The sequence below is a fragment of the Ctenopharyngodon idella genome, chromosome 8 (genome assembly GCF_019924925.1).
Source record: "Ctenopharyngodon idella isolate HZGC_01 chromosome 8, HZGC01, whole genome shotgun sequence".
NCBI lineage: Eukaryota > Metazoa > Chordata > Actinopteri > Cypriniformes > Xenocyprididae > Ctenopharyngodon > Ctenopharyngodon idella.
Window position 1 is genome coordinate 9,169,938 of NC_067227.1, and position 23,385 is coordinate 9,193,322.

Here is a 23,385-nt window from a genome sequence, read left to right on the forward strand (position 1 = left end):
GAGGAAAAACCCATCGCTTTTGCATCACGAACTTTGAGTAAGGCAGAATGTAACTATGCCCAAATCGAGCGTGAGGCACTTGCTATTGTGTTTGGGGTGAAGATATTTCATCAATTCTTATTTGGAAGACGATTTACACTTCTAACTGATCACAGACCTCTCACCTCCATCTTGGGCCCACATTCAGGTATTCCTTCACTTGCAGCCGCAAGAATGCAGCGTTGGGCCCTTCTTCTGTCTGCACATCAGTATGAGATAAAATACAGAAGATTGGAACATCATGCTAATGCCGATGGGCTCTCCCAACTTCCGTTGCCCACTTCACATCCAGAACCAGCAAAGGCAGAAATTTTCTACTTCAAAGAGGTGGACTATTCCCCTGTAACGGCAGCTCAGGTAAAAAAGCACGCACGTACTGACCCAGTGATGTCCAAGGTTTTGGATCTCGTACTCAGAGGGGAAGCAGGAGAAATGTCACCGCTCCTAAGGCCTTATGTGACCAGGAGAAAATGAGCTATCAGTAGAATCTGGATGTCTACTATGGGGCTCAAGGGTCATTATTCCACCACCATTGAGACAACAAGTTCTGGAGGAACTTCATTCGGGACACTGTGGAGTAGTTCGGATGAAGGAAATCGCCCATAGCTACCTTTGGTGGCCAGGTGTGGACTTGGAGATTGAGGAAAAAGCAAAAACGTGCAGTGCATGTCAAAAGCTGAGAAATACCCATCAACCAGCCCCGTTACACCCCTGGCAATGGCCTGAGGAACCATGGGTGAGAGTCCATATTGATTTTGCAGGGCCATTGGAAGACCATATGTTTTTAGTTCTTCTTGATGCCCACAGCAAATGGCCAGAGGTTGAGGTAATGAAAGGCACATCATCATTGAAAACTGTGGAAGCCCTTTGTTCAATTTTTGGTCGTTTTGGCCTGCCACAGCAACTTGTCAGTGACAATGGGCCTCAGCTGGTCTCGGAGGAGTTTGAGGCTTTCATGAAGGTCAATGGGATTCAGCACATTCGATCAGCACCTTATCACCTGTCAACTAACGGTCTTGCTGAGTGGTTTGTCCAGACAATGAAGCACGCTCTCAAGTCGACACAGGGTAAAGGATTACTGAATCAGCGCCTCAACACTTTTCTACTTTCCTATAGAAACACCCCCCATGCCACCACTAAAGTATCTCCTGCCACCGCTATGTTCAAAAGACAACTTCACACTCGTCTGGATTTGTTGAAACCCCTGAAAACAAAACAGACTGTTCAAGCGCAACAAAACCTTCAGATGGAATGACGTCTAAAAGCAAAACGTTGTTTCAGACCGGGAGACAAAGTGCTAGCTCGTAACTATGGGAAGGGTGTCAAATGGCTACCAGCAGTAGTGATCGCACAAACAGGGCCAGTGTCTTACACTGTTGAACTTGCTGATGGTCATCTCATCTGGAAAAGGCATGTTACTGGCTGCAAATTCATGTGACAACTCAGGAGAACAGGTGAGATAGATCCTTACCTGGAAATTGCTCCAGAATACCATCATCTGTCGGAGAATTCTTCCACACCAACTCCTGAGAATGCACAGACTGAGACTCTGCCTAGTCAGGTGAAACAGACTGTTCCAGTTACAAGTCAGTCAGTGCCCTCGTCAAAGCAAATCCCTGCTAAAGAGACTGTAACTGTGGATGTACCTACAGTTCGGCCATATCCTAAAAGAGAACGTCGACCTCCAAATAGACTGACACTCTAGATAGTGACAAACCCACAACAAGGGGGCAGAATAATCCCCAGGGTTATGTCTGGGAATAGAGGTAGTCTACCCTCTTTCCCTAGTTAGTTTTAAAAAAAAAATATCTTCTGAATAATGTATGCTGACACATACATCTGAAGTTTAAAAGAAGTGTGTTTAAAAGAATGTTACAGTTGATGTAATCTTTGTTTTCTTTACTACTTTGAATTAATGGGGGAAGGAATATGTTGTGTATTTACGACATGCGAATTGACCCTTCTGTGTTTCCATTTACCCTCCCTGTGTTATGTGATTCTATTGAGAATACGCCATAGAGTTATATAGTGTTATGCAGGAATAAAAACGACACGCACCTGTTTTATGTTCGCTCCTGCCTCTTGTGTATTTCTTAGAAAATACAAAAAAAATATATAACACTTAAACTCTCATATTAGTACTACATTTGTGAATGGTATATTTGAACACGCCAATGTAGGATTAAATAAAAAAATATGAAGTAGTCCTCTAATTACACTCACACATGCTTATATTTGTAAATTTTGTATTAATGTAAAGTGCTGTGTGTACAGACCCCTCTCTTCCCGAGTCTGAGAGGAATAAAATCATTCAGATTTATATTAATGTGTGTACATCATTCCTGTACATGCATATATATATATATATATATATATATATATATATATATATATATATATATAATATACTCAAAAAAAAGATTTTTTTGATGCTGTTCAGTTTATTTAAACAATTTATTTTGATTCAACACTATTGTATCAGGTTTCTGGTTTAAATGTGATTGATTCATGTTAAATTGACTTGAAACGATTACTCTTTGACTTAACTTGATGTTTTCATATTGGAATAACATGTTTCAATCAAGTAAACCCAACCAGGACTCAATCAAACAGGATTTTCACTTCCCATCATGCTTTGCAAAGGGGCTGAACTAGGAGTGTAAATGTTGAAATAAAGTGTTATTTTAAGCAGTTTTTAGGAAGATGAGAAAATGGAAAGACTTTTTAATGTTTACTGTTCTATTATGTTGGTATTTAAAAGTTTCTGTTAATTAATAGTTTTAGGGTTACCATTCTGGTGAATTGTTGCACTTGTGCTGGGGTTGAGGACCTGCTAACAAACTTTCAAATTACTTTCATAAGAAAGTAATCATTGTGGTAGTGCTCTGGGTTGTATTTCCCAAAAGCATTGTAAGCCTATGTTGATTGTAAAACCATTGCCACCAATGGACTTATGATCAATTTAGGCTTTACAATGTTTTTGTTTAAGGCAATTTAGGATGAATACAGTATCACATCTAGATTTCTAACACAGAACATCACAAAAGTTATATAAATCAGAAAAAAAAATTAAACAAGAAGAATTAATTGTAAAAATCAATGTATATGAAAACAATTATTTATTTATTTATTTATTTATTGCTTTTTATTTATTTTCCAAAACATTGCAAATTAGTTGGGCTGACACTATTAAATTAAGCTGTGCCCAACCATAGTAAATAAGTTGAATCAACCTTAATAAATTAAGTTGACCCAACGTAAGTACATTAAATTGGAATAACAGAATTGCATAATGCTGAAATAAAGCAACTTAATCATGTGGAAATCATTTCCACGATTTTTTTACGTTCATTCAAAGACTTATTTTTTTGAGTGTGTATATATATATATATATATATATATATTAATATATATTATTTATTTATTTTTTTACATGTATTTATTTTTGCTTTGACAGGGAGGATCCTTGTACCTAATTAATGATGGTAGGTTTCTCATTGTGTTTTTGATAACTCAGACTCAGTTGTCAAACTCAGTCACATGATTAATAATTATTCAAATTTCAGATCCTCATACTGACTGCAAGTGGACTAATAATGAAGCATTCACCATTTATGTAACTATCATACACAATCCTAATTTTTACAATCCTTTCATTTCTAAAATTTAAAACAGCAATGATATAAATATAGCATCAAATCAGATCCTTGTTTTTCAGTGAGCTTTATGTGAAGATCATATTTGAGCATCTTACAGTATGCAATGTTGGCAGTGATGTATTGAAAATGATGTGTGAAATATAGAGATAGTAAAGATTATTGTTCAAGTTTATCTCATGTTCACAATAATGTACATATAGAAGTAAATATTTGATAATGTTGAAATGGAAACTCATAAGATGTAAGTCTTTATTGCTATGCTGAATAAATTATACCTGTACAAATAAAGCTGGTGATTTTACTCCTCTTTCTTTAAAATTTATTAGAAGTGAATGTATAAATGTACATGTAATTTATCTTTGTAGGAATGACATATTAAGAAAACTGTCTCTTTTGTTCCAAATGCTCCTAATGAGTCTCTTTATTTGCTTTCATTTCTCAAAAATGTTGAGAAGAACATTGTCTTGATTTTCATCTACATTTCAGCCATAAATAATTTTTTCTTCACAAATTGTTTGCAAACTAGTGCTGTCAAAATTAGTGCGTTAACTCATTCAATTAAATTTTTTAACGCATTAAAAATATTTAACGCAATTAACACAGCATCCGTTTTTTTTTTTTTTTTTTTTTTCTGTCATCCTTAGGGTTAATCTATATTTAATTTATTCTTTATGCATTGCAGACTGTTCGATAACTATTCGATTTCTATAGGGGGAGACCGGGGATGGTTGTAACATTTTTGACATTTCTGTCTGTACAGGTGCTGGTCATATAATTAGAATATCATCAAAAAGTTCATTTTTTTATTATAAATTATTTTTAAAAATGAAACTTTCATATATTCTAGATTCCCTACATGTAAAGTAAAACATTTCAAAAGTTTTTTTTTTTTTTTTAATTTTGATGATTAGAGCGTACAGCTCATGAAAGTCCAGTATTTCAAAATATTAGAATATTTCCTAAGATCAATCAAAAAATGGATTTGCAAAACAGAAAAGTTCAAGTTCTTTAAAGTATGTTCTTTTGTGCACTCAATACTTGATCGGCAGGACATATTACAGCAAATGACTTGCTCCTAGCACAAATTACTGCATCAGTGAAGTGTGGCATGGAAGTGATCAGCCTGTGGCACTGCTGAGGCACTATTGAGCCTTCAGATCATCTGTATATTGTTGGATTGACTGTTTCTCATCTTTCTCTTGAAAATATCCCATAGATTCAGGTCAGGCATATTGGCTGGCCAATAAAGCACAGTAATATCATGCTCACCAAACCACTTGGAAGTGGTTTTTGCACTGTGGGCAGGTGCTAAAGTCCTGCTGGAAAAGGAAATCAGCATCTCCATAAAGCTTGTCAGCAGATGGAAGCATAAAGTGCTCCAAAATCTCCTGGAAGATGGCTGCATTGACTTTGCACTTGATAAAACACAATGGACCAACACCAGCAGACGTCACGGCCCCCCCAAATCATTATTGACTTCAGAAACTTCACACTAGACTTCAAGCAGCTTGGATTCTGTGCCTCTCCAGTCTTCCTTCAGACTCTGGGACCATGATTTCAACATGAAATGCAAAATTTACTTTTATCTGAAAAGAGGACTTTCGACCACTGTTCACTGTCCAGTTCTTTTTCTCCTTAGCCCAGGTAAGATGCTTCTGACATTGTCTCTGGTTCAGAAGTGGCTTGGTAGTCCTTTTCCTGAAGATGTCTGAGTGTGGTGACTCTTGATGCGCTGACTCCGGCTTCATTCTACTCATTGTGAAGCTCTCCCAAGTGTTTGAATTGGCTTTACTTGACAGTATTCTCAAGCTTGCGGTCATCCCTGTTGCTTGTGCACCTTTGCCTACCCAATTTCTTCCTTCCAGTCAACTTTGCATTTAATATGCTTTGATATACACTTCGTAAACAGCCACCCCATTCAGTAATGACCTTCTGTGACTTACTCTCTTTGTGGAGGGTGTCAATGATTGTCTCCTGGACCATTGCCAAGTCAGCAGTCTTCCCCATTAGTGTGGTTTCAAAGAACAAAAGATACCCGGAATTTATACTGTAGGGATGGTCATTTAATGAAACTCAAATGTAAATATTCTAATATTTTGAGATACTGGATTTTGGACTTTCATGAGCTGTACGCTCTAATCAACAAATTAAAAAAAAAAAAACTTTTGAAATGTTTTACTTTACATGTAGGGAATCTAGAATATATGAAAGTTTCATTTTTTAAAATAATTTACAATAAAAAAATGAACTTTTTCACGATATTCTAATTATATGACCAGCACCTGTATATCTTGGAGTTCTTTTAAACCAGTGCGTTGAAAATGTGATTAAAACTATAGTTACAAGTGTCAGCTATTAAATTACATAGCTGTTATCTTTGCAGCACAAACAGAAAATGCATGGTTTAGTTTCAAACACGGGGAGTGAAATGTTACAATTCACCCCATAATCCAGATGTAACATTATGAAATAAGGATTATAACAAAAAAAAACAATTTTGAAAGCCTTTTCTTCAACTCAGACTTTTTAACATAATTGGTATGTGTACGTGTAACAAAAATGAATAAAATGAGCAAATGCTCATTTTACATCCCTCAATACATCCCTCAAGACTCAGGCCAGGGGTGGCCAATCTGCTCCTGGAGGGCCGCCATCCTGGGCTGACCAACCTTAATTCATAAAAAGACTTTGATTCCCGAACTGGTTCTTAGGCTCGGCCATCTATCACTGTAACCGGAAAAACTTTTACCCGGCTTGGCTCATTCCGGAAGCCAAAAACCCGGAAGTGTGAAAAAGGCTAATTGATGTTACAACTAGCCCAGAGTCTATTACAACTAACCCAGAGTCTTGTAGCCATGAACTAGCTCACCTTACAGCTAAAAGTCAAAACATTGGCACAAAGAACTTGCATGAAAAATATCTACAGACACACAATAAACATAACTTAACTTTGATGTGTTTAACAAAGCAGGAACTGCCATAACAAAAATAAATTAAGTAAAAAAAGTTACTTTCTAATATCAAAATTAGTTTTTCTGCTCTAAAATCTGCTGTGTCTGCCACAGGGCTCTACTTTCTCACATGGAGCATATGTGAAGTGAATCAGGTGATTTGTAACTTGTTCCTGATTGGAGAAATTGGAAGGGTTACAATTAACCTGTGTTACAACCATCCCCGGTGTCCCCCTATATTTCATACCTGTTAAACACAGGTAAATATGACATTTATTATAATGGGTTTATGTGAAGATTGTTTTAAGTTTACTTAAATTAATTGTTAATTTTTTAAAGCCTATAAGTGTTGAAATTGATATAGCTTTCAATTATACTGTAACGTTGAATGTCCATCATTAATGTTTTTTTTTTTTTTTTTTTTTTTTTTTTGAAATCCGTTTCATACAGACATCATTTGCAGTATTGATGATACAGGCCTTCATTCATAAAAAGATGCCATTACAACAAATATTTAAAATATACTATCTTTAAGTTGTTTCTACATTAATTTGGAGAGTGAAACTATTACAATATAAAAATATTAAAAACTCAGATGTTTTTAATTGCGATTAATTACAGAAAAAATGTGTGATTAATTAGTTATTTTTTTTAATCGATTGACAGCATGAATGCAAACCAATACAGATATTATTAGATTTTAACCACTTATCTTCTATGATTATTATTAACATATAAACATAGTGGTGATTGGTCATTCTAATATTTACTCTGTTCTAAAGAGATTAAAAAAACAATGAAAAAATTGCTATGATTAATGAGCAGAAATTAAAAGATGAAATTAGTATTTGGCTGATTAGAGGTTATCACTGAAATTAGTCTTCATCTAATGTGAGTGTACATAATTGTAAACATTTGAAAACAGTAGAGGTCTAATGTGGATTTTGTTGGTTCATAGTACAGTAAAGGTTATCATCATTGAAAACCAATATGCTCGAAGCATAACTTTCTCTTCCATAACTGGTTTGTTATGAAGAAGCAGGTTTAACACTAGTCTGGAGATATTGGGGGAAAAAATGCATGAATACATGTAAACACCTGATAATACAAAAAACAGTCAAGAGTTATGTAATAATTTCTCATTATAAACAGAATTTTTTTAAAAATACATTTTTTTAAAAGATGAATCATTTTAGGCAGCAAATGCTATCTTTTCTTCCATCTTTACTTCCATATTTCTTCCATATAAGTATAAGATTAAAGTCACTTTTTTTCTCAACATAGTGATTTAAAAAGGTTAGAAAAGTAATTTGTTTTCCATAAACAAATTTCATTAAGTTCCTGAGAGTGTGAAAAAGTTATTCACTAATTTGTTTTAAGTTAAACATGATGGAAGTATTTCTTCAAAATGAAAAACCTGTTTACAGTTTTGTCAGCTACATTTCTCCATATCCATGCACTCACAGACAATGAAACAGGCTCTTAATTTTGAGGAACAATTCAATTTCACAGCATGATGAAACACTATATTTCTTTTAAATATTTTTTTTTTAAATATAAAATATTGTTTAAAAAAACAAACAAAAAAACAATAACACTGGTAACACTTTACAACACGGCTGCACTAATATGCATTAATTCATGCTTAACTAATGCACAGATAATCATGTTTTAATGTATGACTCATGAAGAACTAAACCATTAATTAATGATTACTGCATCAGCAACTAATAAAGTTTCTATATGATTAATAGATTAAGTAACATATGAATTGTTATTAATTAAATGTGTCATAATGTATTAATTCCTTAATAATATATTTTATTAACTAATAGTGTAAGTTAATGTGTTAATTATCACAATGGTTTGAAGCCATGTACTTTAACTTCCAGTTGTCTGCTTTAATTAATCATTAACTAATGATTTGCAAATGTATCATTAGGTTATGATTTTACTTGTTGAGGCACATGACTATAACTAATTGTTAAATAATATGTCATTATGGTTTTGACATCTACACTAAGCCATGGATTTTAATTTCCAACAATCTACAACTGTGATTCCACTGTACCAGATGAGCTGCTGCATCTAGAACGTTGTTGTTCATGGCACAGGAATGTGTCAGATTAAGCTTGAGGTCTAGAATTCAAAGGTGGAACACTGAGAACATGTGGCCGGACACTGCTATTCGTAACACTGTGTCAAGACAGGACAAAGAGAATAGAACATCACTTCTGTTATGAAGGACAAATGGACTTGCAATGGTCTGTCATGTCCAGTGTAAACAGCTGTTGCGGCATGACTCGATAATGGTCGCATCCAGTTTAAACACAGTGTAACAGCGGTCAGTAGTTCAGATTCCGGTGTGCTGATATTTGTGTGCAGCCCAACTTACCCATCCTTCAAACACATTCTCTGACATTATACTCGCTGCATGTGCAACTGTCAAAACCCATTAATTACATATTACTTAACAATTAGTTAATAGTCATGTGCCTCAACAAGTAAAGTCATAACATAATGATACATTTTCAAATCATTAGTTAATGATTAATTAAAGCAGACAACTGGAAGTTGAAGTACATGGCTTCAACCCATTGTGGTAGTTAACACATTAACTTACACTTTTAGTTAATAAAATATGTTAAGGAATTAATACATTATGACACATTTAATTAATAACAATTCATATATTACTTAATCTATTAATCATATAGAAACTTTATTAGTTGCTGATGCAGTAATCATTAATTAACCCTTTCAAGCGTGAGTTTAAAATATTCTAACTGACCCCCCAGAGTGAGTTTTTTTTAAGGCGACCGTTATTTTAGAACGTTTGCACTTATTGTTTCCATGGCGACGCGTCATGCGTGTCACGTACGCTGAACGCAGCCTCAATAACACTGTATGACAGATGGATCGCTATATAGTTGTTTTTCCTTTTTTATTTAAAATATTCACAAACTTGCTTACCGTGTCATCAACTATCTGATATTCCGATTCTCAAATATGTGTAAGTGAGTGTGTTTTGTCGTTTTAAAACCTTTATAAATGATCTTTATCTTGATCTATAACGCGAGATGGGCACCGCCATCTTAGTTTGCCCCGCAGTTCACAGAGTCCTGTCAGTCGGATTTACAGCAGGTGAATTCATCAGTTTCTCCCGAAATATATTCAAGTAAGTGGCTGGTGAACTTGAAGAATAATAGAGTAAACTTTATTGTTACTTAGGCCTATTATGTGTGTCTGATATGAATAAATGTTATATTTGATTATAAATGTTTATATTCAAATTATATTTGAATGGATTGAATGGATTGTTATTGCTGCTTCCACTGATGTCTGACATCAGTGTGTATTTTATAAAGTCTAAATGTTTTGTTTTACTGGTGCTTATGCGTATTTAAATGTCTGAAACCTTAAAAAAAACATTATGTGGCTGAAAACACTGCATAGCTGTGATATATGACAAGAGCTGCGCGCGTACGTCTCGCAGCCAAAGAGCGAAAGCACAGTTTGAATCTAGCAGTTATGTGACCCATATGTGGGACCGTACGCCCAGGGGCACAGAAATAAAAATCCCATATGTGGGACCTGTCACAGACACACCAGGCTCCAGCACCCACCAATCACAACGCACACCTTCCCCTGAGTACTAATCACCGCCACCTGCATCTCATCAGCACACTCATCACGAGCACCATTTAAGACACTCACACACTCAGTCACATTGTCCGGTCTCGTTCGCATCAAGGAACTTACCTCTGTGCTTACCTCAAGGACTCCCATTGCTACTTACCTGTCTCCTGTGTCTCTGTGCTACCTCGTGTGCTCCAAGTCTGTGTGTGAGTGTCATCCGCCAGCATTGTCTCCAGTCTGCCACCGCCATCAACCTGCAAACCACAAAAGGACAGTATTATCACCCATTCATTCATCATTCACCTCTACAACCACAATCTACTCACCTGTTGTCACTGTTACCTCTGCTTGTGTCCAATAAACCTACTAAACTGTTATCTCCTGCCTCCGGCTGGTACTTACTGTAACAGGACCGTACTGCTCAAAGGGTTAATGGCTTAGTTCTTCATGAGTCATACATTAAAACATGATTATCTGTGCATTAGTTAAGCATGAATTAATGCATATTAGTGCACCCGTATTGCAAAATGTTACCAAAACACTTTCTGTATTGTTTGGATCCTAAACCTGTTAATTTACCTGTGTTAATTTACTATATAGTGTTCACCTGATGAGTTTGGGTTGTGATGATATAATGTTAAATAATTTAGCGCATAAACACATTAAAGGATTAGTTCACTTTCAAATAAAATTTTCCTGATAATTTACTCACCCCCATGTCATCCAAGATGTTCATGTCTTTCTTTCTTCAGTCGAAAAGAAATTAAGGTTTTTGATGAAAACATTCCAGGATTATTCTCCTTATAGTGGACTTCAATGGCCTCCAAACGGTTGAAGGTCAAAATTACAGTTTCAGTGCAGCTTCAAAGGGCTTTAAACGATACCAGATGAGGAATAAGGGTCTTATCTAGCGAAACGATCGGTCATTTTCGAAAAAAAATTTAAATGTATATGCTATAAACAAATGATCGCCTTCTAAGGCGTAGGACATACAGCGTAAGCTTTTTGAAGAATACGAAAGTGTGGTTTTGGCGGAACCACTTGGAAGGCGATCATTTGTTTATTGTGAACATCTTGGATGACATGGGGGTGAGTAAATTATCAGGAAATTTTTATTTGAAAGTGAACTAATCCTTTAATGTAATTTAGAAACATGTATGTTGTATAAAGAGCATGCTTATTTGATGTCAAGGTACAAGCTAACATGTCTGTTCAAAACAAAGTCTAGCCTGAGAAAAAATCTAAAGTATGGCCAATGTTCATTAAATGGACAAGACAATAACTATGTTCTGTGGGAAAAGCTGGACAGTTTTCCCAATTGGTTTATAATAGATAAAGTTAGTCCTTACATATGGATCTAGTGAAGATTTATCTATGAATTTAATCATGTATTTTGTATTTATTTACTATGTTGCTGTAACAATATTTAGAACATATTATGAAGGCATGCAAAACCAAAATGAGAGTTTCTTCCACATGATTAAGAAAATTTGGTTGGCATATTCACTGCCATTTGAGGAAATATAGGAAATATCACAGATCTAAATAATTTATGCTGGTTTGGCTGTGTATATGATACCATTGAGATTTGGGGACATGGTTTGGGGTCACCACAAGAAGTTTAGATATTGACTAGTCTGATTTATTAACACCAGTAACCTATGAGCAAGTATTATTTGGGTGTCTGATGTGAATTTATTTATTTTTTTTTTTGTAAAGTGTCTCCATGTGCATTCTCATATTTAATGATGTTACATGTATACATTGTTTAAACATCTAGCCAGCAATGGACGTATAATACATTTTATGTAACATCAATAGGTTAGCTACTCTGCATATTTTTTTTATTTAGTTGAAAATACAGCAATACAGGTCCGTCATCATCAACACAAGAGTTATTTTATAATTATTTTAAAAATATGTAACAATGTTTGTAGATCGCTTTTTGTATGACTTTTTGAACTGGACAGCTAAGGAGTTTTCCAAACTGGTTTAAATGTGTAGTTCAATTTGATTTCACCACATGCTTATCTTTAAAATAATGAAAGTGTGTTTCTATTTATGAATTCTTGCAATTACAGGAATACATTTCCATATCATAACTGCATACATTGAAAAAACAGAAGAACAAAAAAAAAAAAAAAAAAAAAAAAAAACAATGTAGCTGTCAGAGATATGTTTGTTTTTGGATTTGTCTTGTGTTTTCCTTTTGACCCAGTTTTCCCCATGTGATTCATTAGTTAATCCCATTCACCTGTGCCTTGTCAATCACATCGTTAATTATCTTGTTTTCTTCCTTGTTTGCTGTGTATATAAGTCTTCAGTTTGAGTCTTGTCTTTGTCCGGTATTGATGTTGTGAACCAAGTTGTATGTGGTTATTCTCCTGTTATCTGTGATTCATGTTAGAATTAAAGAATTTTGAATTTATTAAAAGGATAGCTCCTTGAGATGAAACATCTCATTTTTGAGGGTGTCCCAAAACACATACCAAACACAATACAAAATACAACACATTTGAAACCAACAACAGCAACAAAAAAGGTCACTTAAAAAGACAAGCAGCTCACTCCCCTAATATTCCACATACAGTCTACAACTGTATTAAACAAACAGGAGCATGTACACACAAAACATACATTTTACTGCAAAGATGAAAAACAAAAATGTACTTGCACCCTGAGAGACAACAACAAAATAAGTAAGTAAATAAACAAAGTAAACAAAATAAATGATAAGCGTTGGTATAGAAGCCTTTATTAAAAACATAAACAAGTTGTTTTCAAATAAGAAACAAAGATTAGTCCTGAAAAGACGAGATGTGATTGATCTAAGAGAAGAAGGGAGATTGTTCCAGTCAGATGGAGCCTTGTATTGAAATGACCTGCGGCTAACTTCAGTGAAAGTTCTAGGGACAAAGAGCATTGTATTTGACTCCTTCGTCATGCGCTTCATCTTCAGCCACAAACCGTGACAGAATACCGGACCATAAAGAAAGGATGTATTTAGAATTTGCAGGACAGATCACGGCAGTGGCTCAAAATAGCCACGATCTGTTTGAATACACAGAAGGATTCTGTCGTCTCGCCGTCACCTGCTCTTTGAACGATGAAATCATCAAAGCAGTGAACCGGATTGGGGTGAATTTTGTAATCTGAGGGAGCTCCCAGACATTTCAGGACTAGACTGGAGAGAGGCCATCTTCAGATGTCTAGAGAGCTTCGCTTCCAGAGTCTCGTCCCGTCATGGCCGCCATTCCAGAGTCTCGTCCCAAGATGGCCACCATTCCAGAGTCTCATCCCTAGAAGGCTGCCATTCCAGAATCTCATCCCCAGAAGGCCGCTGTTCCAGAGTCTCGTCCCGTCATGGCTGCCGTTCAAGAGTCTCGTGCTGTCATGGCCTACATTCCAGAGTCTCGTCCCATCATGGTTGCCACGCTTGAGCCCTTGGTCAAGATGGCCGCCGCCACTTCTGAGCCCTCGGCCAAGATGGCCGCCGCCACTTCTGAGCCCTCGGCCAAGATGGCCGCCGCCACTTCTGAGCCCTCGGCCAAGATGGCCACCACCACGCTTGAGCCTCCAGCCAAGATGGCCGCCACCTACCCATCCATGGAGGCCATACCCGAGACGCTCAGCATGGAGTTGCCAGCGCCACCGTGGTCCCCCGAACTGCCGTCTTCGCCCCGGAAACTTCATAATCTGCCAGCACTGCCCTGCTTACCTGCCCATGACCTCCAGGACTCCAGGGTTGGACTCTCCTTCCAGGAGGGGGGACTAATGTCAGGGATATGTTTGTTTTTGGATTTGTCTTTTGTGTTTTCTGTTTGACCCAGTTTTCCCCATGTGTTTCATTAGATAATCCCATTCACCTGTGCCTTGTCAATCACATTGTTAATTATCTCATTTGCTTCCTTGTTTGCTGTGTATATAAGCCTTCAGTTTTGAGTCTTGTCTGTCCAGTACTGATGATGTGAACCTAGGTGTGTGTGGTTATTCTCCTGTTATCTGTGATTCATATTAGAATTAAAGAGCATTGTATTTGACTCCGTCATGTGATTCATCCTCAGCCACAAACCGTGACAGTAGCAAGACTAGTATCCAACATTAAACCTGCACTTTTAGCAATGAGACTTTTCCAAGATGAGATGGGATAAATTTTTTGGTTTCTTTCAAATTATGCCAGCAGTCACTGACACGTTTAAGCATTGTTTGGTCATCTACAGTGGTACCCAACCCTGGAGTACCCCCAGCAGTACACATTTTGGATGTCTCTCTAATCAGACAAAATCATTTCAGGTTTAGAAGTCTCTAATGAGCTGATGAGTTGAATCAGGTGTGTCTGATTAGGGAGACATTCAAAATGTGCAGAGCTGGGCGTACTCCAGTGCTGTGTTTGAAATCTCCCCCTATACCCTCATTCACTATTTCCTACATTACTCCACTAATATAGTCCACTTGAAGGAGTGAAAGAGAACGAGGGAGTGACACTGAATGCGGCAGAAGGGCTGCCACTTTTGCATAGTTTGGGCTTGCTGTTTAATAATCATTTGAAACTTAAACTGGCAGCTCCAGTAGTAAGATGAAAATATTTATCTTGAACTCTGTCGTGGAAACTATGTATAAACCTTTATTAAACAATTTAATAATCACTTAAAATAAATTTATACCTGTATGCTATTACGTTGTAGCCACATTGGACCAGCGTGGTTTGAAAAATGGATGGATGAATTATTCATCTGCGGGGGCCATCTTCTGGTGGGATGTGGGAATTCATTCGGCAGGCGACTCTCAATGTGGATTCTGTGTATTCTCTAGCCGTTGAGCGTGCATCAGTAGTACACTTGTTATTGCAGTGCATTGTGGGATTGAATGAGTGCACTCAATATTGTCCACTATAATTTCGGACACCACTACAAATGGCTGTCCCCTCAAATAGTGCCCTACTAAATGGTATAGGGGGCGATTTTGGACACAGCTCAGAACTAGGGTTGGGAACCACTAATCTACAGTATATCACAGTTGCAGTGGACTGTTTCCAGGTGTCAGGCCACAACATAATTTATCCTTGGTTATACACTAAATTAGAAAGGTGTACCTACCTACTGAAGTGACCACTGAGTGTTCAATTCAATTGTGTGACACAGATCTGCATTTTAATGACCTTACAGCTTTAAAACACAAAGACTTTTGTTGTTATATACATTTACATTTATATTTATTCCTTGGTCTTATTTTAGCCTAAGTATTGTCTAATTTTAAGACAGTTTAAATCTAACATGGATCATTTCAATTGTTCATTTTCCCTTCCTTTTCTAAATTACCAACTTAAATTTACCTAGAAACTGATGACATAAGATTTCTTACTCAGTGGCTGGTTGAAGTGATTCTCCAATTTCTCCAAACTGATTTCTATTTCTGTAATATTTACGTAACTGTCTGCTGCTGGTGGCTTAATGGTTTGGGGGATTTTCTTGCAATATTAAATGCAGTTTTGTTTTTGAATATTTTATATGAAGCTAATCACATTATTTTTTTAGCTACTTACAATGTAAGTAAAGTATGTAAAATTACATTTTCATCACCATTTTTCATCTCTGTTGGCCTAAAAACAACAGTTAGATTTTTTCCTGCTGCTTTTAAAAAATTTGGTGTTTATAGTTTGGCTGCAAGTTTTCTGTTGTGTCCAATATAATTTTTTAACACCCCCATCCTTCAACAACAGCCTCTTTGAAAAGTCTGCATTATGTTGTGATAGGATCGTAAAATTATCCATGCACAAAAATTTGCAAATTAGTACGTTTTTAGGGCCCTTGTTTAAAATAAACTTCAGCATGCAGCTTTTTTCCTAACTTTGAGATTATTGCTAATTGTTGCCGTGAATTACATCTGGGTCAGTGGCCAGTTTGCAATTATAAACTTGAGATTTAATTACCTCAAACAGTCTCAGTCTCTGTATCCTTTGGCTAGAGAGAGAGAGAAAGAGAGAGAGATTTTACATTATGCACATGGTCACATTGCATGGCATAAAATAGTATATTCTATTCACAACATTCCATGATCTTGATGTCACTTTTGTCTCTCTAATGCACAGAAATGGAGTTTGTGTAAAATTTTCACTTCTTATGGTTAAGGTTATTACAGTTTGTATATGATGAATGCATTTCTAGAGTTTAAGAAACTTTCTTTCCTTTTTTTTTCTTTTTCTTTTTGTCGTGCAACAATCAGCAACATACACAATCACATTGACAACCAACAACACTACACAGAAGTTTAAGAAAATTACAAATAAATGTATTTATAGGTTTAAATATTGCTACATAAGTTGTTTTATAGATTGTGTAACTGATTTGAAATGGCACAAATCTGCACTATTTATAGATATCACCGACATTTTTTTGTGTCACCTACACCATTAGACACAAAGGTATTTTATTGCCATTTTCTTTTAAAGGCTCTTTGAAAGAAACTCTTTATAAAAAGGTTTCCAGCATTCACCAACTTGAATCTACCATACAGGTGGCATTATATATTTCCCTTCTATAATTGGTAGATCAGTGACTGAGGAAACTTCTCCAAACTGGTTTGTGGTTGAAGTTTCATTTGAACAATGCAATGAAAGTGAAACTGAAAGATTGTTAAAACCTGTGAAAAGGTTTAGTTTCAATTATTACATTTTATTATTAATTATAACATACTTGAACGTAGTGTGTGTGACATCACCTGTTGGTTTCTGAAGAGCATTTTTGAAGCCTAAAGTGGGCCGTCGCCATTTTGGCAGCCCTCAATCACAATCACAATCACATCCACAACCAACAACACTGTGCGTGTCACTCCCGACATTCCCAAATAACTGAAAATGGGCAAAGAGGCGGGACGTGGTTGGAACTGAGGTGCCTGGTTGTTGAAACCACGCCCGCCTAGATCGACGTGATAAAGTTAGCTCAGTCAAAATGAGACTTCACAGCAGAGATGCCAAGTTCAGCGGCTGGAGTTAGCTGGGGTAACGTAACAGCTCACAGACAGCAGACAAACGGCTAGTATAGTGACAGCAGCGGCAATCCACCTGTCACTCAAGTGACCACGCCCTTAACCCTTAAACACATACTTCGGGCCTTTATTGACCTGGGACGTCATTTACTACCCTCCTCCTCATTCATTTTTTAAAGTTAGACATCAACCTTCTTAGTATTCCTCAAACAATTCATTATAAACACTGTAACAAGAAAAAAAAAACAACAACATAAAATTATAAAAGAATGCCTGTTTTCCCAATCATTTTTTGTAAAAATTGTATAGGGTCAAACGACCCGAGGTGTGTATCAGTGTACGTATATTTTTTAAAATGTGAGTGTCACTGTCACTGTCACTTGATGATGGATCTGGTGAAGCTGTTAGTGACCAAAATATTGATTTTGAAGATGTTGAAAACTGTCCTCGTCAGAGCTCATTCAGCAAATGATAGTTTTGAGAATATGTTTAAGATCGCGAATGGGCTCATATTCACGATCTCAAACATATTCTCAAAACTATCATTTGCTGAATGAGCTCTGACGAGGACAGTGATGATGGCATAAAACATCTGCTCAAAATGAACCCTTCCAAGCTCCAAAAGGTAACAAAATATGCTTTATTTTATTCTTCTGTAATAATTTTTATATTATTACAATAATAATTTTCATTATAATTAGACGACTCATTTTATTAATTCAGATACACATTCTGTAAGTAACTTTAAAGTTCACTCTGTTCTTCTCCCAGTTCACCGCCACTTACTTTCATGTATTTTGGGAGAAGTGGATTGAATTCACGTGTTGTGAATCCAACAGATCCGATTCTCTGAACTGCGGCGTAAACTAATATGGCGGCGCCCATCGCGCATATATCTCAACTAACGTGATCAAGGTGTTTAAAATAACAAAACACATCCACTTGCACATATCGAAATATCAGATATTTCACGCTATAGTTAACAAATTTGTGAATATTTTGAATTAAAAATGAAATAAAAGCAGATCATCAGTCATACAGCGCTATTGTGGCTGCGGTGTGTCACATGGCAAGCAATGACGCGTCACCCTGGAAACAATACAGTGATGCATTCTAAATAACGGTCTCCAGCTCACGCTGGGGAGTCAACTAGAATATTATAAAACGGATAGTTCCGGCCCTTGATTCTGCGTTCGAAGCTGTTGTAAAATTCCCGAAAACATACAGCTGACCGCATTTCATTAGTATCGTGGCGCCACTGATTGTGTATGTTGTCTTAGCAAACACAAACATAAACATATTTCTGTCAGGAGGCACCGATTTATGTTTCTGCCGGTGGGTGCCCATTCTTACAGCTTCTACGTTACAATATATGTATTGTTCATATTATATTATAGATAAATCCGCCTTTAATTTTTAAATTCCTCAATGGTCTCGTGGTAGAACTTATGTTACTAGAGTCAGACGTGCTCTAATTATTAGTGGTTCGAATCCGCCCTCGCATAGTTTTTTATTTATTTTTTTCTCATTAAGATCAAAGAAGTTTATTTATGATTGTATATAAATAGCAGGGACACATTTGTGTGTGTGCATTTTGTTAGTGACTTCGCTGGAAAGAAGAGTCTAGCGATAGATTGATGCGCACTGTACACGGGCCACAAGAGACCGTTCCTCCACTTATAACAGCGGCAACACAGCATTTCAAAAACAACACGTTCCAGCGCCAGATCGCTTATTATTTAACTCAAATGAACATCAACTGGATGTTTCATTTGCATTCGACCCAAAAGCACATTCTTTTCATGAGTGTTGTTGCGAGTCGTGCTCTCGCTGAAATCTGATGATCAGTAACGTTACCTGAAGGTAGCCTACTACACTGTGTTATTTCGTCAGTCAGTCATGAAAGTCGGGTGGTTAAAAGCTTCTGGCAACTTTAAATCCAGGAAAGAAGACAATTTTAGGGACTGAGCAAGGACAGTTTGAGTTTGAGCGCGCGCACGCATCTGATTGAGTGCGAGAGTGAAGGAAATTCGACTGCGAGTTGACAGATTTGTGCTCGCACACTTGGATGCGCTCTCGACGTTTGCCATTAAAATAACGTCATAGAAACGGCCTTAAATATACTATAAAAAAGTTAAGATCGTTTCTGATAGCTGCAATCGATTTTTTATTGGTTAAAATCAGTGGAGAATATCTCGTAATTTAAAAAAATATATATAGGTAGATCTAAGTCACCTGGGAGTCAGCTGATGCGAGTTTGACTGATGTGACCTGCCAGAACTGACGCTAACGCTGGATTTCTGTCAGGACCACTATTGTCAAATATGATTGATAATTTGCATAGAGTTTGTATTGGCGGTATGGTTCTGTTCTGGGTAAGAACTCCCTGCGCATCCGTGCAGCCTAGCATGGATAAGAGCAGGGAGAGCAGCAATAACCCCCCAAAACAAAACCATATGATATCCAACCAACACAAACTGAGTGCGAAAATCTGAATGCCATGTTTCCTTAAAATGCAGTTATCTGAATGAGCCGAGGCCTGTAAAACCCAGAATTTTTTTTTTTTTTTTTGTAATAAATATAAATGGGGGAAGCTTACACCCCTAGTGGCAGCAAATCTGATACAACAGCATACACCCGCAGCAATAGCTCTGAGTTAGATGCAGTGTGCAGCTAAGCAATGAAAACAGTGCTTCCTCATCATGAACATGATTTCTGCTCCAGTCGGGCTGATTCCTTCGGCTGTGGAAGTGAAGATGATGACTCTCATGATTTCACACTCCTTACGGGATCATCAAGCTACGACGTTGTTAGTGTTGAATAAGAGACCTCTGTGTATTTAAAGGGTTAGTTCACCCAAAAATGAAAATTCTGTCATTTATTACTCACCCTCATGCCGTTCCACACCCATAAGACCTTCGTTAATCTTCGGAATGCAAATTGAGATATTTTTGTTTAAATCCGATGGCTCAATGAGGCCTACATAGGGAGCAATGACATTTCCTCTCTCAAGATCCATAAAGGTACTAAAAACATATTTAAATCAGTTCATGTGAGTACAGTGGTTCAATATTAATATTATAAAGCAACGAGAATATTTTTGGTGCGCCAAAAAAAACCAAAACAATGAATTATTTAGCGATGGCCGATTTCAAAACACTGCTTCAGGAAGCTTCGGAGCATAATGAATCAGCGTGACGAATCCGCAGTTCGGAGCGCCAAAGTCACGTGATTTCAGCAGTTTGGCAGTTTGACACGCGATCCACTGCAAAAACTATCAGTGTGATAGTACAAATGTTGCCTTTCATCGTTTTCCCAAAGACCCTGACAGGTTATTCAAAAAAGTGTAGAAATATAGTGTGTTTTGAAGTGGGACATGCTAGCATTATCTTATGCTGCTAACTTTAACTGTTTTTTTTTTTTTTTTTTTTTTTTTTTTTTGTCTAGTAGTAAACGTAATTCCTTTTAGGAACTGCATGTCCTAGCCATAGAAACATACAGATATGCCACTGACTTAGCTTATTAGATTAGTTTGCTGAATTCATGCATTTCATTGATAACTTATTTAGTATGTAACGTTAAGTGTACCTCCCGGGAAACGGTCTAACGTTATTATAACGTAAGATGAACTCATATCTCTTCTTTCTTACTTGTCATACTTAATGTAGAGAGATATCTAACATAAATTTAATCCTTGAACTTCTCTGTCTCAAGTTCTGTGGAAAAAAAGCCCTTGTGTTAAAATAATCACCTAATTATTTCAACCTAAAAATGACCTCTGCATTGGACAAAATATATTTAGTAGTCATATTTATACTTTACCTGCAATGCCTATTTGAATGATAAAAGATGAGTAAACAAAATCAGTCTTAAAAAAAGCTTGAGAATAAATAGACTGGCTTTAGGCTTACCTTTCCCTTCTTGTTTTAGAATGAATGTAGGCATATCCTGTTTTTTCTACTTCCTCAGCAGTTCTTGTTCATTTAGTATTGAAATTGTCATGTACCCTACACGTTAAATGAGTAAATGCATGCATACAATACTGTCTTTTACAGGTGTGCCAGGTGGGTGCAGCATCTCAGGAATGCATCTTTGATGGGGATAAGCTCTCAGCAGCCCTATCACAACTACAGGGTGTGCAGTGCACATTTTCACCCTAGCCAGTTTAAGAGAGCATCTGATGTGTATGTATATACTGAATAAATCTCACATTAAATTTGAAATTGCCTTCAGAAAAATCATAAAGATGCTTAATATTTGAGGACAGTCAATTTTTCACTGCTACTGTATCTATCTTTCTCATTACCTTGTAGCCATGCAGGATTGAAATGGGATGCAGTGCCCACTATAGTTAATGCCCCTGACCCACCACCCCCATTGGACTTGGAGTTAAGGAGAAAGCCACCAAAGACACGTCAGGAGTTACCACCAAAGAAACGTAAGATAAATATAGATAAATATAGGGATTAATACAGGAAAACTTTGAGATGCCTGTCTAATTTTATCCATTTTATCAGAGTGAAAGCTCATTCGCTCTAGATTTCTTTTAGAGTTTCAATCACATTATCCATTTTAGAGTGGCAGTCTTAAGTAGTAAGTATACTACACCATATGACAAAAATTATTAATGACTTTGACCTCTTGACCTATGACCTATGACATATACCCCTCCGCCATGGGACCACCCCAGTATTTCCCCTCCCCCATGGTTGACCGCTGTATTGCCCCTGACCTTGGGGTTATGAATATTGGAATTTAAATGGTGGTTGACCTATGGACCCCATTAGGGTGTCTTTTTTTTTTTTTTGGGAATGAAATGGTGATGGACGATTTTTGGGAATGAAATGGTGATGGATGATTTTTGAACAAGTTTTGAGGGTCATTTTGAATGCTGGCATCCGCATTCCAGCTCATGGGCACTCCCATCTCATTCTCTCTGTGACAAAAATAAGATTCTATTGAAGAAACAGTCAGATCAAAATAACAAAAGAATAAACATGGCATATTTTATTAAATAGATTACACACACACACACACACACACACACACACACGCATTTCAAAAGGTTGAGTGAAAAACATTGTTATTTTTAAAGTCTATGGTATTAAATAAAAATAAAACACTGAATAATAAAAACAGTTACTAAATTTACTGAGACTGATTATTATAGTTTTAGCTAAATAAAAATATAAAACCAATAAGCCAGGAAAAAGATTTCCTCCTGTGATGTTGTTTGAATGAATGGGTTTACAAATATGTTTAGTTTAAAATATAAATCTCAAAATGTGGTCATATAAGTAAAGGAATATTCATTTTAAGAATGTCATTGCATAAGGGATTTTTTTTTTTTTTTTTTTGTTGACATGTCCAGACATGTTGGGGGTTTTCATGTTTTATGCAGGGTTTACATAGACATTTTTAATTTTTGATTTTTTTTTTGCTATATATTCTGTCCCCTAAATCACAGTAAACTTTTTTCATTTTTATGTTTTCAAAAACATCATTTAGTATAATTTATATTTTAATTTAAAAAGTGGGGATACATTTTGCTAGTTAAATAAAAATATAAAAACCAATAAACCTGGAAAAAGTTTTCCTCCTGCAATGATGTCTGAATGAAAGGGTTTACAATTGCTTTTAATTTATACTGAAATCTAAAAATCTCTCTCACTGACTCTCCAAGTAACATCTTGAAACAATGCCTGACTGTCTCTGAGGTAGAGGGGGAGAGCGGTGGTCCCTGGGTGGGTGAAATATTTTGTTTGTGCTAACTTTATTTCAATGCATAAATGTAAAAGTTGAAATTACATCTTTTAAAATTAAAGGATTGTTCAAATTAAATCTTTAAAGTTTGGTTTAAATGATATTTTTAAAGTCTTAATTAAATAAATATTCTATTTATCTTCCTAGAAGACTGATGAACTATGGTAGAAATGATTTGACTTAAACCTGAAGTACAAATCAGTGTATGTGTAAAAATGTGGAGGTATCACAAGCCATCTCACACAATGGATAACATTTTCAATAATTTCTTAAGTAAATTACCAAGCATTTTCAGAGAGAGAGAGAGAGAGAGAGAGAGAGAGAGAGAGAGTAAATACATTCAGAACCTA

The 23,385-nt window shown here is 36.3% G+C and overlaps 1 protein-coding gene across 1 annotated transcript in view; it reads left to right on the forward strand.

Annotated features, from left to right (window-relative positions):
- LOC127517883 (H-2 class II histocompatibility antigen, E-S beta chain) overlaps positions 1–23,385 on the forward strand; it is a 79,379-nt gene that overhangs the window by 1,059 nt on the left and 54,935 nt on the right. The gene's annotated exons all lie outside the window — the stretch shown is intronic.